Consider the following 14,238-nt stretch of genomic DNA (forward strand, 5'->3'; position numbering starts at 1 on the left):
ACGAGTCTAGCGCAATTGGCTTCCGAGAATGGCTTCCAGGCGAGTGATTTGGCTCGTGTCAGGTGGATGGGCTCGAGCGAGCCGACAGCAAAGAAAGCCGGTTCCATTGTCCTGGCCTTTACCAGCAAAGATCTCGCGTCTAGGATCGAGAAAGCAGGTGTTTTTCTGAATTACGACTTCCATAGGACGGAGCGTTTCAAGCCGCGCCCCCCGCAATGCTTCAAATGTCTAAGAATGGGACATTTCGGCAAATGGTGTCGTGAGTCTGCCCGATGCGCCAAATGTGCAAACAGCCACCCAACAAACGAGTGCCCCGAAGGCATTGGCGGTGTCGAAACCTGCGTTCTCTGCAAGGCTGGTCTCAAGAACAAGACAGAAGGCATCAACAGCGTCGATCACACACCTTTCAGCATGGCCTGCCCGTACAAGAAGGCCTGGTTCGATAAGAAACCCCTGCCCTCTCAATGATAGGTACACCTCCGGTAACCCTTGACCAGCCCCACCACACACACCAACCACCGTCTCAAACACCTCCGCGTGCTATCCGCCCCGAACTCATCCAAACCGCTGATTTCCGTCAAGACCTTGAACCGTCGTCCGCTTCCCCCCTCTCCAATCCTGAATCCTCATCCTTTCTGCATCTGAACTGCCACGTCTCCAAGGCTGTAACGCTAAGTGTTCTCAATTCCTGTCTCTCGTTTGATTTTCTCCTTCTTCAAGAACCGTGGATCAACTCGGTCACCCTCCAACCACCTCAACACTCGGCATGGCGGGCGTTTGTAGCCTATGAACATGTTCCTAGCTGCTGGAATCAGAGACATAAGACTGTCATCTATGTACAGCGCTCGATCCCCTCCGAGTCAATTAGACTTCTGGAGGGGGGCTCCCAGAACCTGGTCGGGGTGGAAATCACTCACCCGACTGGGAAGGTTTTTCGACTTTTGAATATTTATAATCCCCCATCTTCACTCCCTTCAGTTGCAGAGCTCAAAGACTGGCTGTCTTCCTTTTATTCTAGGCAACACCCAATGATTATTGCTATGGATGCAAACTTGCACCATCAGCACTGGAACCCCCCGGGTTGTAGGAAAACGGAGCCCGAGGCTAGAGACCTGCTAAGTTCCCTTTCATCTTCTGGTTTTCGGATAGCGTCTCCCAGACACGTCCCCACTTTTTTCTCATCCAAAGGAAGAGGTTCAACTATTGACCTGATATGGGCAAATTTTTTAGGCTCCAAACTGCTGGAGACGGTCTCGGTGTCAAGCGAGAACTTCGGATCGGACCACCAAGCCCTGCGTGCCACCTTGCGGATGAGCCGTCCAGCCCCGACCTATCATTGGCGACTCCCCAGATGGACAGAGCTGGATAGCGGGAAACTGGAATCCCTATCTGCTGAGTTGTCCTCAATTTCAACCACATTGCCCTCAGATCCCAACGCACAAGCTGAAGCCCTGACCTCTTTTCTTCAACGGGCCCAGGAGCAGCTCGGCCGCCGGACACGGTCCAACAAGGCCAAGGCCAAGCCCTGGTGGTGTAGCAAGACCCTTGACCCGGTTCTACGAACCTGCAACCAAGCCCGGCGCTGTATGTTATTAGCTAAGTCACCAGAGGCATGTGAATGCTACCGACAGTGGAATGACTATTTCCTCTCCCTGGTTAACTCTTTGAAACAGCGTAACTGGCGGAAACTTCTGGAAGATCCGTCCGAAGGGGATCTGTTTCGTGTTCTACGCTTCACATCCAAGTCGGTAGGGGGAGAAGTTCTCCCACTGAAAGGTCATGACGGGGCCATTGTACACGACAAGAACGAGCAAGCTGAGTTGCTGTTTAGAGGCACGTCTGCCCCTGATGTACCGATTGACTTGGCAGATATTTGCTTTGATTTGTCCTGCAGGTTCGGCAGTTACCCTCCAGTAACAAGGGAGGAAGTCCGCTCGGCCATCCGGAGGATCCGTCCTAAAAAGGCACCAGGGATTGACGGGACAGCGAATGAGCTTCTTAAGTCTCTTTCAGACCCTCTCTCGGAAACTCTGTCAGTTTTGTACAATAACATACTAATAACTAGTAAATTCCCTGCTTCTTGGAAGGTAGCGGTGACCACTATCATCCGGAAACAGGGTAAACCGGACTACACCAACCCGTCGGCCTACCGACCGATTGCTCTCCTTGGCACATCGAGCAAGCTCTTTGAGCTAATCCTGGCTAGACGACTAACGGTGTGGGCCGAGAGGTCGGGAGTGCTGGCAGAAGGCCACTTTGCAGGAAGGAAGGGTTTGGGGACGGAGGATGCGATCTTCTCCCTGGAGCACTGGGTCAAGACAAAGTGGAGGGAGGGTAAAGTAGTGGCAGGCCTGTTCTTGGATGTCAAGTTGGCCTACCCCTCAGTCCACCCGGCCAGGCTGATCAATTACCTATTTGAAATGAACTGCCCAACGTACCTTGTGCTAACTATTGCGGATTTCTTGAAAGATAGATCGACAACCATCAGACTGGATGATTTTGTCTCCAAGGCCTTCCCGATCCGGATTGGACTACCGCAAGGATCCCCGCTTTTGGTTATTCTATATATCCTGTATAATAACTCGCTGCTGAAGAAATCTTTTTCGACTTCCCTAGACTCTGTCTCTATAGGTTATGTGGACGATGTCGTCCATCTGGTTGCGGGATACTCGGCTGAGACAGCAAGGGCGGGTTTGATTGAAGAGGGCATTCGCTCACTCCGATGGGGTGAGACTCATGGGGCTTTCTTTGACCAGGCAAAAGCTCAGTTTCTTTGGCTAACTAAGGGTAAGGCTCTGGATGGAGCTTTACCATTTGGGGCCTTTCAACTGGAGCCGATGTCAGAGGTTAAGTGGCTTGGAGTTTGGTTGGACAGGAAACTTCTGTTCAACCGTAACTTTAAAGCCCTGGAAGAGAAGGCTCACAAAACGATTAACCAGCTAAAGATTTTTGGCACCTCACGCTGGGGGACTAGGGAGGTGGATCGTGTTAAACTGATTAAATGTGTGCTTTTCCCCAGGATCACGTACGGGGCGGCTGTATGGGCCACAAAGTCTAATAAGGGCAAGGTTGCAAATCTGGCCAGCAAGGTGGATTGACTGGCGGGAATCTTCACTCTGGGGGTTTTCAAGTCAACACCAAATGTGTTCATCCAGAGGAGATTGGCGCTGCCGTTTTTCTTGGATGAAATCTTACGGACAAGTTTTTCTTTCTTCTTTAGGAAGATTGTGATGATCAAAGCTAACAATGTGGTTCGATCATCCATTCTCTCTAGTAGGGCTGACTCCTCAGTGCGATATGCGGACTCGGCGCAGAGTGGCCTGGCAACGGGTAATGTGGACAGGGCCATGGAATTGGACCCAGAACTCATACACATTGATTTTAACTTTGGATCCGGCTTAACGCGGAAGCTGGAATATGTCAATATGGGGCTGACCAAGGAGGCAGCAACTCTCTCTGTTAAGTCTCTTGTCTCTCAGTTGTCTTTGGACCCGGGGGTGCTGTTAATCTTCAGTGATGGGTCATATCACCCGGAGAAAGGAGGGGCTGGGGCAGCTGTCTGTCCAAGCTTGAACAGTTTCAGCTCATATTCCTTGGGGGGGGCGTCTGTTATTTCGAACCATGAAAGCGAGGCGGTTGGAGTTCTAGCTGCCCTAGGACTGGCAAAGAAGTTGGTTGTGAAATCGCGATATCGGAAGCTTCTGATTTTTGTAGACAATCAAGGAGTTATTTCCAGGACCGAGGACCCTAACATTCCCAAGCCTGGGCAGCGGCTTTTCAAATTGATCAACTCTGCGCTAGCAGAGCTCCCGGCAGCGCTGGAGGTGTCTCTTGTGTGGTGCCCAGGTCACAAGGACATTCTTGGCAATGAAATGGCGGATCAGTTAGCAAAGGAGGCACTGGAGTCCCCCTCCTTGCAATCCTTAATGGTCAAAAGCAACTACAGAAAGGTTCACCAGAAGGCCACAGCCCCGCTCCTGCCCAAGCGACCAGCTCCCTCGGGTCTTCCCATAGGCTTTAGCTCCCTGATCAATCAACTGGCATCAGGTCATTGCGCACTGAAAAGACACCTTTTTCGAATTTGTAGGAGTTTTGACCCTCTTTGTCCCAACTGTGGGGCAAAAGAAACGGTCTTTCATCTGTTGAATTTCTGTCCAAAAGTCAAGAGCCAGCGGGCACTCTTCCGAAAACATCTCCGCCACCTCAAGATTCAATTCAAGGCTGACAGGCTCGACAGGACTCTTAACAATCGGAAGGCTGAACCAGCCTTAGCGGCCTTTTTATGGAACACCAAGCGATTCTCGGAATACCTCCCTCCTCAATAGTCTCATCCTCTCTTTCCTCCTCCATCCTATCTACACTCTTTATTTTCCTTAAATGTTTTCTTTTCTAGACTCGTTGTATTTTCACTTTACGGTTCCCGTGTTTGTGTGTTGGATCAGGAGTTTGTTTTCTTTCACAAAGATGTCACTTAGATTCATAGTGTGCAATGCCATAGGCAAAAATTCACTTTAAAAAAAAAAAAAAAAGGCAGTTGTCAACTTTATACAGCCTGATCTTCAAGAAAACGGTGTCAAGTTTGATTGCCTCGATATCGATGTTGCGACAAGGTGGAACTCAACGTTTAAGATGTTCCAGCAAGCAATTGATTTAAAGGACTCGTGCGATCACTTCTGTCGAACAAATAAGGAATGCTCGTTGTATCTTCTAACATCCGCTGAATGGGACCAAGCGCAAAAATTCTTGTTATTCCTCAAACCACTCAGCAAAGCAACCGAGATCCTCTGTGGTTCAAAGTATCCAACCTTGAACACCGCCTTACCAGTTTATATTGTGTTGATGAAACATCTTCACTCGTTTAAACAAGGTCTCATCGACCAGGCTGGACTTATTGAGCCAGCCAACAATTTGATCAAAAAAATTGATTTCTACGTTTGCAACGCACTGTCTAAGCCCGCCTACTTTTGTGCAATGGTTCTTGATCCGACATTCAAGCTTACATTCTGGACAAAACACGCTAAATTCATCAATGAACACTACCAAACCTCATCCAACCAAGTTCTTCAAATATTTTCCGATGCCGCAAACGAATTCAATATCAAGTGCAAGAGCAATACTCCGGACACAAATCCAACTTCTCATCCCAGTAATACTAAAGCTCCAGAAAAATCAACAACATGTGATTTCTTTTCAGCGGAGTTTTATGATACTGCCGCTCCAGTGGAAACAGTTGAAGCGGAGATCAAGCGATATCTGGCAGAAGACCCCGCGCCCAAAGGTAGTAAAATCCTTGCTTACTGGAGCGGTTGACAGCAAACCTTTCCTATCTTATCTAGAATGGCTCGATGCTATCTAGCCATACCAGCTACAAGTGCTGCATCGGAACGTGTTTTCTCAAACGGACGTCGGGTCTGCTCGTGGTCCCGCTCTTCACTCAGTCCGGGTACCATTGAACAGCTTCTCTGTGTCAAAGGCTGGAACAAATTCTTTGACGGCCCTGTTCTTTGATTGTCTTTTTTCTTTTCTTCCCTCTTAATTGTTGTCTCTCGGCTTCCGCCAAAAAACCTGCAAAACAAAGTTGAATGAAACTTAAAGCCCTAGGCTCAAAAAACAAGCACCCAAGCTCAAAAAACGAGGGCAATCTGCCCTTCCCCCCCAATTATTTGTTTCAAAAACACCCGGGTGTTCGGGTGTTTCCAGGGACCCATCCCGTAGACCGACACCCGGGTGGTACCACCCGTGAAAACACCCGAGGCTCGGGGTTCGGGTCACAGCTTTACTCCTGGACACCCTTGCAAAAACACCGATGAGCTCTCTTTAACGGATGTGGGTTTTCTTTTTTTTACTTGTGTACAGGAACTATTTCCATGAACATCCCTGTACTCTTCCAGGGGAATTGAAAACAGCAGTGTGCTAGATACAGCTCTGGTACAACATTGTCCTGCAGTTTGATACTTATGTAATTTGGTGTGGTGTATACAGCTTTCATGGATTTACCACACATGTACCTGTGTATGATCAATCCTTGAATCCTGAAGTCATGAAGTTACATGCCTTCTTGGTTCAAGGCCGTTAGAGAAAAAAAATGGTGGCCTATGTAGTCTTGAAGGCAAGATGTAGGCCTTCAATTTGGCTACTGGGCGGCCAATTTGGTCCACAGGATGATTGAGTAACATGGTGCCAAAGTTCGACACCAGCCAAAATCAAAAATGGGGTCCTCAGGACTCGCGCCAAAATTTGCCGCTTAGTCCCAAGTCCCTCCTCCGGAGGCTTGCGCTTTACGCAAGGCTGAAGTACCGGCCATTGTACTCTTGATGACCGGTCTGTACCGGCCATTGAGAGGGGTGTGTCCTCTGGATGAGCGGCCTGTACCGGCCATTGAGAGGGGTGTGTCCTCTCAATGACCGGCCTGTACCGGCCATCAAGAGGTTGTGTCCTCTTGATGACCGGTCTGTACCGGCCATCGAGAGGGTTGTGTCCTCTTGATGACCGGCACAGATCTGCCATCAAGAGGGTGGTGCCCTCCCTCTTGTTGGCTGGTTTATACCGGCCATCGAGGAGGATGTGTCCTCTTGGTACAGGCCGGTCATCAAGAGGGTTGTGTACTCTTGATGACCGGGTGAACAATGCCGAGTTGCTGGAATCCTGGGGTTGTAAATCTGGCAGGTATTCTGGCATCTCAAGCCTGCGGAACAGCTTCTAAAGCTAAAAATTAAAGGTGAGTCATATCTGGCTTTACGAGTGCCAGATCTGACTTTACATGGCCGTTTAAATTGAAGGGAAGTCCTCCACTATCAAAATTGTGTCTGGCACTCTGAATAGTGAGTCCACCACTATCAAAAGTGCGTCCATCACTATGAAAAGTGCATCTGCCACTATGAAGAGTGCGTCTGGCACTATCAAAAGTGCGTCTGGCACTCTGAATAGTGAGTCCACCACTATCAAAAGTGCGTCCGCCACTACAAAAAGTATGTCCACCACTATGAAAAGTGCGTCTGGCACTATCAAAAGTGCATCCGGCACTCTGAATAGTGTGTCTGCCATTATGAGATATACCTCTGGCAATATTATAAGTGCCTTTGGCACCATGATATTTTTGACGGATGACCCCCTCAAAATTATATGGCCCATAAATGGGCCAAAGTAAGTCAAAAACACAAAAAATGTAATTTTTTGGTGTTTTTAATAGGGGGGTTCACAATAGGATAAAAGTAAAATTTTAGAGTCAATTTTAAGGTCTTTATCAATGAATTTTTAAAAATCTGGCAAGGTGTACAGGACTGGGTATCCCCTGAGAATCAGAGCAACTTCCTTATTTTTTGAAAAATTGTTCATAAAGGCCTTAAAATTAGCCCTAAAGTTTTATTTTTATCCTATTGTGAACCCCCTAATGTATTTTGGAAGTTTTTCCGTTGAATGTCTCTGAATACTTGAATATTCAACAAATCAGTATTTGAGGGGCCCAAAAAACACATTGAATACCACTGTGCTATGCCCTGTCTCCAGCAGAGCTTAGACTTGTTTGGCAGGTTGCTCAACATTTCCCAAACTTAGCTCCGAAGGAGGGACTTGGGGCTAAGAAGGAAAATTTGGTGTGAGTCCTGAGTACAGCTTTTGCCCATTTGGCTGGTCTGAACATTAGGCACCACTTTTCTATAGAGTATTGCCTACTCCCCACTCCTCACCAACAACATGATTAGTCCAAGTCTTCAAGATCTTGCTCCTAGTCCTCCACCAAGGACACCCTCTCCAGAAATTTAACAACTTCACCCCACCTGCAAAGGAAGGAGTAGACCTGCCAAAATGAGAACATCAAGGCCCAAAAATCAGCCGCTGCAACTACTAAGACTGCTGCTGCGCTGGACTGCTACCTCTACTGCTGCTACGACTGCTACCGCTACTGGTGCAATTAATTATGTCAAAGGATCTGTCCAATGTGGATCCTCTTTCTTGTACTTTCTCCACCACCAAAAAAGATGGGATTGACAAACGTAATGGCTTGATTCCTTGCAACTCTTAGTCCCATATCTTGCTTTAGTCTTGTCTCTTATGTTGAGGGGAACTTAGGTGACACGTGACTAAGAGAGATTTGAAGAGGTTTCAAGGACAAAGTCCAAGCACAGTGAGTCAAATGATAATCATCATTCAGTAAGGAGGGATAACAGTGAGGGGAACAACTAGACTATATACATGTAGAGTATAGGCTAAGTTGTGAGTGTATAGATTAGAAGAATAGTACACAGAGTGATGCTAGTGCACTATCTCAACATTTTACTTGATTCTGTTCTCATTTAACCTTTCTTTATGGCCACAATATGTTTGTTCTTTGAATATCAAACAGACCTGTTGTATCAATCATGTGAGCAGCGGAGCTGTCCACACCAGTGAAGGCCTATGCCTTAAGTTGGAATTCCCGTGTGATGAGTTTTTTGATTTGGCCTGAAAATCCTCTTTGTTCCATTTATCCTCCTATAGCCGCTTCCTTTGTTGTCTTGACTGAATTCCTTTTGCAGGCCATAAATGCCTGCTTCTTGTCTTTCTCCTGGTGTTATGTCCCTTTTTTTATGACTTTTCACAATTTTTATAGTGATTTTTGAAAAGTATTACTTTTCAATGTTTGAGGACTTGTTTGGGCGTGCGCGGGTTGTTTGAGCCAAAAAAAGTTAACAGTATGATTTTATAAAATTCATCATAAAATCACAATTGGTTCTGCATCTCTTCTGGTTTTGGGTTGGATGAACAAGCACTGCAAGAAAAACTCTAGAAACTGCTTGCAGTTGAGATGCAAGAGCTCAAGGCAAGCTGTGCCTCATGCAAGAATCAAGCACTGGTTGATTCCATGCACATTGTCTAATTTATGCAAGAGTGAGTCTAAGGTACAAAAAACTAAGTGCAGGAGTTGATACCTGTGCAAATTCCCCTTTCATGTGCACATACCCCTTTCATGTGCATATATCCCTTTTGTATGCAATCACCCCTTTCATAATTTGTACATAGCCCTTTATGTGCACAAACCCCTTTCATGTGTGTATATCCCTTTCATGTGCATGTATCCCTTTCACAATGTTTACATACCCCTTTCATCATGTGTTCATGACCCTTTCATGTTTACATGTCCCCTTTCAGTTTTTTAGATCCCTTTTAATACCCCTTTTATCATTCAGGTTTACATACCCCTTTGATGTTTACATATCCCTTTCATGTGCAAATACCCCTTCTGCACAAACCCCTTTCATGTATAAATACCCCGTTCATGCATACATACCCCTTTCATCATGTGTACATATCCTTTTTATGTGTTAATACACCTCTTTAGAGTCACATTCCCCTCTCATGCGTACATATTTCTTTCATCTGTACATATCCCTTTCACGTGTACATACCCTTTTTATGTTATTCTGGCTGGATTCAATGGTGCATGGAGTGTTTAATAAAAGAAAATGAAAGGGTGCTCAGGGGGATGCTCATTTGCCTCAGCCTACTGCATGAGCACTACAGCATGTTCAACATTGAGATGCAGAACAAGGTGCACACTCAAGGTGCACCAGCACGGTGTGGTGGTCAATACGGTGGTCAAAGCAGCTTTAGTCCTCAGATCTCACCGCTCCTCAAGACTCAACCCTCAATGCTCAATCCTCAAGTTTCAGTCTCTATTCCAAGCCTTCTCTCCTCTATTATGTTTCCCCCCCCCTCACCTTTCTGTCTGGTTCCTTTCCTCCCTTCTTTCCCTCTTCCTCTCAGCTTATTCCCCTCCTCTCAAGTCTCCAGTCTCTTTTATTTTCTTGGTCCTAACACAGCTTGTGCTGTGGGTTTATTCAGCTGTTTTGAGTCTTTCCTGTTCTTTTCCTCTGCCTCATGTTTCTTGTTTCTCTTCTTTCAGTCTTGATCTCTCTTCTTTTATTACCAACTCTTTTTTATATGCCTGGTGTCTTTTCTTTTTTCCTTTTTTGATTGTTCTTTTTGGTTTTTGTTTCCTTGTTTCCTCTTTCTTTTCTTTTTTTTCCTTTGTGGTTGTTTTGTTGTGGTTGTTGTGGTTGTTTTGTTGTGTGCGCGCGTTGCGCGCAAGGATATGATGAAATGCATGTGACATGTTGTCTCCCCAAGTCCAAGCTCGCAGAGCTTGGAGGAGGGGAGCAGCATGGAATTCTGATCCGCCATTGAATATTATTGATCTAGAGAATCAAGAGTCCGAGTCCTACAAAACCTCCTTTTGATGAATCACTTGAATCACCTCAAGAATCCCAACAAAACAGCCGCCGTGAATCCAACCTCGGCAAACTCTCAAAACCACCCCACCACAAGCTATCACTCGAATCCCACGACTCCTTTCCGGACCATCTGTGAGGGCAGCCCCCAGGCACCCATTCCCCTCCCAGCACTGCCCCCAGCCTAGCACCAAGCGGAGCTCCATAACAGAATTTGGGTGCTTGCCTCCAGCTTGAGCTGAAGCTTGATTGAAGCTTGCTGCATCTCAACTGCAAGCAGTTTCTAGAGTTTTTCTTGCAGTAAAGAAGATTCAGCTCTTCCAGAAATCTTGACCAAACATCCTCAAAGTTTTGAGGATTCCGGGTGAGTGCAGCTTGAAGTTTTCTCCCACCAAAAGTGGGAAACTGGAGGACTTCCTGTCAGCTAAATTTCTTAATCTAGAGGGACAGGCTAAACCTTACTGGCTGGTGAAAATTGATTGATATCAAGTTTTCACCAGCAAACAAGGTTTAGCGGCCTCCTCTAAATCAAGCCTTCTAGGCGACTGGAAGTCCTCCACTCATCACGCGAGTTTGCTGACCTACACTACAGGAGCAATTGAGAGAAGTCGGGACGTTGTCCAAACAGTCGCAGGAATCACGCGTCCTGGCAACCACTAGGACCGCGGGGGGACGTTGTGGTTTTCTTGATGTCCGCAGGACAGATTTTAGACGGAACATATTCACTGATGTCCTCATCAACCGCGATGGTTGCGGGATCTGGGGTTTCTGGGACGTCAAAGTCCCTTTGACGGAAGATTTGGCATTGAGAGGAAGATGGCCTCAACCCAGCTGTTCTCGGGATACCTGGGTTATCCTGACGCTTTCACCGGCGTCCGTAGGACATTTGCTGGAGCCATGCGGTCAATAGGACACTTGGGTTGCAAGGACATCCTGCCCAAGCGTCCAAACAACGTTTTGAGGTGTTGAAACTAGGATTTTTGACAAGGCTTTAGTGGCACGATGCAGGAGAACAGTCTTGAGAGACTGGTGAGAAAAGGGGCAGCAAGAATTTTTTTCTCACCAGATGCAGCTCAGGTATGGAGGCAGAGAATGAAGGAGAGAACCAATGGTTTGATTTGCATGACAATGCTATGATATAAATAGACTATGTGCACGCAACAGACTTGTGGTTTTGAGATAAATGAATAAGAGACCAAAATGAATATGAATACTATCACAAGTCTACAAATGAAGTCAGACTGACAAACACAATCTCTACTACTCAAGGTTCAAAGACTACAGGGTGTGAGAAGGTTGTACTATTTAACTTACTATTGATACTAATGATTGATTCTAGACAAGAAGGAATTCATTTTGAAAAACATGATTTTTGGGATAAGTAAGAGAGAACATCAGAAATTCAACATGAGGATCCACTTGTTGATAGGATGCCAGGGTCCCTGGGACCACTTGACAACGCTATGAAAAAAACTCAAGAAAGTGCTGTCAGTTGACATGCGCAATCCAGGTTGAAACTTCAAGTTCATCCAGGTTCATTCCATGGTTTATCACCGGATAGCTTAGCATCATAGGAAGATCTGTAGCTCAGCTTTGGACTTAGCACAGTATTTGCATGTGCTAAGGGTGTCCTGATCTGTAAACCTCATCACCTGCAATGCTGACTGGTCATCCATACACATCCATACTGGCCTTTGTCAACCAGCCCCTGGGATGAATGCCCCTCATATTGGCAAGAACACGCGCCCGTGTTGACTAGGAGGAATCCCTCCTGGCCAACATACCTTTGCCCGCCAAGAATACGCGCCCGTGTCAACTGGAAGGGTCAACAAGGGCATATGTACCTTGCAAAAAAGGGTGTGTTGAGGGGCACGCCCTTGATTTCCCTGCTGTACACTCCCACACACGCCCAGCGGGGGCATGTAGGGGCGTACGAGGGGGATGGCCCCGACAAGATGGTATGACCAGCTCGCCAAGAGATACTCTCCTCCCAACGGAGCTTGCCAAGAGGAGAGTCCCTCTTGGCGAGCTGGTATACACATACCAGCTAACCGGGAGGAACTTCCCTCTTGGCCAGCTGGTATACACATACCAGCTCGCCAAGAGGAGAGTCCCTCTTGGCGAGCTGGTATACACATACCAGCTTGCCAGGAGGAGCTTCCCTATTGGCGAGCTGGTAAACATATATATACCAGCTCGCCGGGAGGAGCTTTCCTCTTGGCGAGCTGGTATACAAATACCAGCTTGCTGGGGGGCAAGTTCCTCCCGAGTCCCGGCGAGCTGGTGTATACATATACCAGCTCGCCGGGGGCTATCCCTTGCATGCCACTACACACCCCTTCTGGGGCGTGCACGTCCACACCTGTACATTCCCAACAATGGGTGTGCATAGGAAAAAAAAGGTGTGCCGCCCCTCTTGCCCTTCTTCAAAGGGCGTGGGCATTGGCATGGGGGACGTGCGTTTATCAACACCTCTCCTGGTCGGCACTCAATACAATGTTGACCGGGAGGAATCCCTCCCAGTTGGTAACACAACAGAGCCATTGAATGAGAGGAATCCCCACGGTCAACACAAAATACAACCATTGATGGGGAGGAATCCCTCTCGGTCAACATACAATGCAACCGTGTCGACCGGGAGGGATTCCTCCCCGTCAATGGCTTGGTTGTGTTGCCAACCGGGAAGGATTCCTCTTGGTCAATGGTTGTATTATGTGTCAACTGTGGGGATTCCTCTTGGTGGATGGCTCTGTTGTGTTGCCGACCGGGAGGGATTCCTCCTGGTTGACATTCTATTGAGTCCCGACCGGGAGAGGCGTTGATAAAAGCACGTCCCCCACGCTCATGCCCACGCCATTTGAAGAAGGGCAAGAGGGGCGGCCCACCCTTTTTTTCCTATGCATGCCCATTGTTGGGCGTGTACAGGTGTGGACGTGCACGCCCCAGAAGGGGTGTGTAGGGGCGTGCAAGGGATAGCCCCCGGAGAGCTGGTATATGTATAAGCTCGCCAGGACTCGGGAGGAACTTGCCCCCTGGTGAGCTGGTATGTGTATACCAGCTCGCCAAGAGGAAAGCTCCTCCCGGCGAGTTGGTATATGTATGTTTACCAGCTCGCCAAGAGGGAAGCTCGAGGGACTCTCCTCCCGGCGAGCTGGTATGTGTATACCAGCTTGCTGAGAGGGACTCTCCTCCTGGCGAGCTCCTCTTTTGGTGAGCTGGTATCTGTATACCAGCTCGCCGAGAACTCTCCCTTCTTGGCAAGCTGGTATACACATACCAGCTTGTCGGGAGGAGAGTCTCTCTTGGCAAGCTGGTCATACCAGCTCGCTGGGGCCATCCCCCTCACACACCCCTACACCCCCTCGCTGGGCGTGTGTGGGAGTGTACAGCAGGGAAATCAAGGGTGTGCCCCTCAACACGCCCTTTTTTGAAGGGCATGGGCGTGGGCATCCTCCTAGTCAACACAGGCGTGTATTCTTGCTGATATGGGGGGCATTCATCCCAGGGGCTGGTCAACAAGGGCCAGTATGGATGACCTTGTCGCGCAGGAGGGGCAAGTGTGCACCCAGCTGAGCATTTGCCTCAGGAAGTCCGTGCACCTCAGACTTAGTTTATAACTCAGTCTAGTGTGTTGTGCACTGTAGACTAAAGCTGAGGATCTTCCAAAAATTCCAGGGTGTACCACCTGGGATTCATATGTATGAGCCTGGTATCAGCTAGAAATGAACTTGAGTATGCTGCATGTCAACTGCCAGCACTTTCTTGAGGTTTTTCCATAGTGCAAAACGTCAAAAAGACGTTTTCATTAACCAAAACTTCTCCATGACAGCGAGGTCCCCCAACTTGAGCGTTTCTGGAACGGGATGGTCTGACCAACCAGTTCTGGACACTCAGGTTGCAGAACCTTTTTTTTTTTTTTGCTTTCCTGCGCCCACCTGCAAAGATGCTTTTCCAAGTGAGCGTTCAAGAAGACAATTTGATTTTGATTTTTTTTTTTCTTTTTTCTTTTTACCTGTGATGTTTTTTTTGTGGA

Source organism: Puccinia triticina, chromosome 2A, assembly GCF_026914185.1.
Source record: "Puccinia triticina chromosome 2A, complete sequence".
NCBI lineage: Eukaryota > Fungi > Basidiomycota > Pucciniomycetes > Pucciniales > Pucciniaceae > Puccinia > Puccinia triticina.